Below are 4403 nucleotides of genomic sequence, written 5' to 3'. Positions count from 1 at the left end.
CTCTCTCTCTCTCTCTCTCTCTCTGTCTCTGTCTCTGTCTCTGTCTCTGTCTCTGTCTCTGTCTCTGTCTCTGTCTCTGTCTCTGTCTCTGTCTCTGTCTCTGTTTGTTGTCTCTGTCTCTGTTTGTTGTCTCTGTCTCTGTCTCTGTCTCTGTCTCTGTCTCTCTCTCTCTCTGTCTGTCTGTCTCTGTCTGTCTGTCTGTCTCTGTCTCTGTCTCTGTCTCTCTGTCTGTCTCTTTCTCTCGCTCGCTCTCTCCCGTTCTTGCCATTACAATCAGTAAAACGCGTTCGCTGTATGCATGTATTCCAGGCTGGTCGAGTCTGTCTCTACGTATGCGTTAATAATGAACACGGCTAGTCACACTGAGCTCATGTATATTTCACCCCCAGCACCACCTGCCAGAAGGCACTACGTCACGATTAATTAGTCGAAATGTCAACATTTACATCTGAACGCAGCATATACAGTCATGGGTCAAGCATCACCGCAGCATCCACAACCCAGGACGGGTCCCCACCACCTGCCGCGGCGGAGAATTCAATTACATGTCACGTTGTTCGATGGAAAGACTGATATCGAAGCGTGCCGCATTAAAAAAATTCCAACCGCTTAAAAAATTTCAACCGCTTTCTGACCTGTTGGTTACGCTAGGCCAGCAATCGAACAAGCAGCTACGCGTTCGTCCAACAATTGCAGTCACTTACATGGTATTCCCGTTTCTCCGGGAGAAAAAATGTTACGTCGCTGCCTACGCTCGTTAAACACTGTGATTTCCATCTCATCCTCTGTTGCCCGAGTATGACTAACAACAACTGTTTCACTCCCACCTTTCCTACCGAGGCATAAAAGACTAAAATCGAACAAACACGAACGCAATGTCACAATTACACACACACCAATCTCCGCACCGCGCGGAGGTGCGAAAAGAAAAATTCTAAAATCAATCTAATTCCGACACTTGTCAACCGACACGAGGTTCGTCAGGGCAGGCGAGTAGTAGCAGCATCCACCCCCGCGTCTCCCTCCGTCGTGGGCATCACCCAGACTCCGTAGTCAGCCGTATCCGTGTCTCATTCGTGCCCACCGCCCCCGCAGGCAGCCGCGCAAACACAGTATAATATTTATACAACATACGCGGCTAGACCGCCGCCGAATCAATCGCTTGTACAAACAGCACCTTTTGCATGATGCGAGTTATAAACGCAAAGAGTTCTTATTATTGCGACGCGGGGCTATAACAGCGGGTGCGAAGTATGATCACACACACGCGCGCACGCACGCATACACGCACGCACACACAAAGCGAGACCGAGTGAGCAAGCGTGCGAGCGAGAGAGGAAGAGAGTGTAGGAGAGAGGGAGAGGGGGGAGGGAGAGAGGGAGAAAGAGTGAAAGAGAGAGGGGGAGGGAAGGACAGACTCTGAGAGGGTACATGGCTATGGCTCAACGAAGTGATATTTGCCATTTGCCGCTGCGCGCGCGCGTGTCTGTGTGTCTGAGAGAGAGCGCGCGCGCGAGATGCCTGCAACACCTGTCGTATGGTCTGTGTACACGCCGCGGTGGTGGATACATGCCGCGGCGGTGCGCTGTATATGTAGCCGCCGACACGGCCCGCCGTTGCCGCTGCTGCCTGCCTACCGTGGGATTTGCTAGAACACGGGCGTCGAAGGAGGGTCACGTGATGTGGCTGCACTTGTGTTAGGATTTGGGTTAGGGTTAGGGTTAGGGTTAGGGTTAGGATTAGGGTTAGGGTTAGGGAAATAAGTGGAAGATTGTGGAATCTTTCTGTGGAAGATTTGGACTTTGAAGCGTACGAAGTGACTATAGTGCTGCCACGTAACGGCACCCTCCTTCGACGCCCGTGTTCTAGCAACACCCGCCTACCGTCCACCCGCGCTCGCACCGACAAGGATGACGCTTACCACTCTGTCGGCTTTCTGCCCGTGCGCTGTGACTATTACTATACACACGGACCGCGCCGACGTTGCCGCTGCCGCCCGCCTGCTGTTCGCCCGCGCACGCACCGACAAGGATGTCGCTTATAGTATACCACTGTCGGCTTTCTGCCCGCGCGCTGTGATTAATACTATACACAAGCGCCGCGCCGACTACACACGGACCGCGCCGACGTTGCTAGGGGCGGAGGGAGGGGGGGGGGGTAATTATGGCAGGGATCCGCGGACTTTAATCCAGCACCGGCGATCAGCAATCACATGCACTGTTGAACTTCAAACATCGCGGCTTAATTCTTCGTAGAAGGGGGTTAATCCCTATTTCTTCTCTCCTTTCCGTAAACAATGCTCGCGGAACGCGCTGTACAATTACGGTGTACGGACTGTAGCTTACTCACCCACACAACACAGCAACCACGAGTCAGGCACTCAGGCTGTCATGTTCAGCCAACCGTCCCCGACGTCGTGTTAAGAGAGGCTCATTTCTCATATGGCTACATCGTTTACAACTGGTCCTTCTACGCATGCGATTAGACAAGAATAAAAGAATATCGTAAAAAGCCTAAAAATATTTATAAATATACTAACATTGACAGCGTAGGAAACTGGCGAATACAACAAGGACGCTTAACCCTGCTTTCCTTTATTATACGACTCCAAACCGATAACATCAGTAATAATCCGCCTGCTGAGAGAGCTCTACGTGGCATCGCAGCGGGAGTGCGGGAGAACCTGTCACGCTTGACAGTTCCCGCGCTGTTACTACACACCGACTTAAGAAAACACGTCTTCTAAACTACCGACAGCGTCGCTTTCCACGGCAAACAAGCGTTTGTCTCCTCCCTATATAGCCAGGAAATCCTCTCTCTCACACTCTCTTCTTCCACAGCATTATAATGCTCCCTCTCCCTCCAGAGCAGAGAGCTTTTCTTTTTTCTCATAGCCAGTCCATTCTCTCTCTTCGTCCACAACATGTAATGTTCCCTCTCCCTCCACAGCAGACAACTTTTATTTTTCCTCGACAGCGCACGGCCTTCCTTCCTCCTCCACATCAGATATTTTGCTCCGCCTCCCCACGGCACCCAGCTTTTACTCTATAACATACGGTGTGCACTCTCCCTACACAACGGACGAGTTCATCTCTTCAATAACATACAGCTTCCTCTTCTCACCTACATTAGATACCTCCCCCTCCAACTTCTACCCTAAAAAAAGCTTTCCCTGCTCCTCTACATCGTACAGCTTTTTCCTCATCGTTCTCATCGTGCAGTACTCATCTACTGCGCATCGTGTGCAGCCCCGTTCATCTACATCCAGCAGGTTTCCTCTCCTATTCCGTCAGCCGCTGCTCCTCCCACCCCACACCGCTTCTCTTTGCTTCACTGATTAGCGATCATATCTCGTGGTCGGGATTACTCTAGTGCTGGCGATTATATATGGCTCTAGTGCTTGCGATGAATGTTTCTTCGAGACTTAAGACGTACAGCGCCTCGAAACATTTGGCAATGCGCCCTGAATATCTGTGTAAATTTCGCGCAGACTCACGTCTAATAACTACTTACGTAATAGTAGGTTCTTATCAAATTCCTGAGGATTACAGCGATGAGTCATGGGTTGCGCAATACGCTCATGAATAGAGAGATACCGTATTGACTCGTGTATAATCCGCACTTTTTTGTACACAACTTTAATATTTAAAAGAAATCAGGGGTGCGACTTATACACGAGGTTAAGAAATCTTGTTAATGTAACAATGTTTGTACCAAATTTTCAAGGCAAAATATGGGGTGAGGCTTATACACGAGTAAATACGGTAATAATGTCATGTTAGAGCATCGGCCTCGCTGCATTTCATCCCGAGGCCATTACGAGTAAAGAGTTTAAAAAAAGTTAGTTAAAAGAGTTATTATTTCGACGCTACCTTATTACAAAAAGATAAAATGCAGCGCCATTACAGGGATGGCGCACTAAAGGTGACCGTATAGGATGGTCGCAATTCAATTACAACCCGCTGCTATACCCACAATTCTCGCGCTGCCGCAATTCGCGAGAGATGGTGAAATTTGTGGAGAGATGCCACAGAAAGAAGAAGCCCGGCGGCCAGGCTCTCCGAAAACTCGAATCCGAAAATCAATTATTCGAACCGGGTCTTTTTGTTCGGCGTGTTTCAATAAGCCGTTGCTAGGATCGCAATTAAATTGCCGGCCTGGTACACAAGAGGGCGCTGCCAGTGTTCGGGGGAGGGGGGGGCGATAATCCCGAGCACTAGACAAGTGCTAATCTTGCATTCACCAGCCGATGCTATCGCTCTACAAACATCTTACCCTGCTGAAACGCCGCGATGCGCGCCCACATGGCGAGGGAGGCTGAAGAGGAGGGGTGAGGAGGACGAGGAGGGGAAGGAGGAGGGGGACGAGGAGGGGGAGGAGGGGAAGGAGGAGGGGGACGAGGA

At 50.4% G+C, this 4403-nt stretch overlaps 1 protein-coding gene across 1 annotated transcript in view; it reads right to left on the bottom strand.

Annotated features, from left to right (window-relative positions):
* The window catches only part of LOC106808494, a 62278-nt gene that overhangs the window by 44784 nt on the left and 13091 nt on the right, over positions 1 to 4403 (bottom strand). The window lies entirely within an intron of this gene.

This window comes from Priapulus caudatus, unplaced genomic scaffold (assembly GCF_000485595.1).
Source record: "Priapulus caudatus unplaced genomic scaffold, Priapulus_caudatus-5.0.1 Scaffold282, whole genome shotgun sequence".
Lineage (NCBI taxonomy): Eukaryota > Metazoa > Priapulida > Priapulimorpha > Priapulimorphida > Priapulidae > Priapulus > Priapulus caudatus.
The sequence above is the reverse complement of the archived record's forward strand: the minus strand, read 5'-3'. Positions and strand labels throughout refer to the sequence as shown.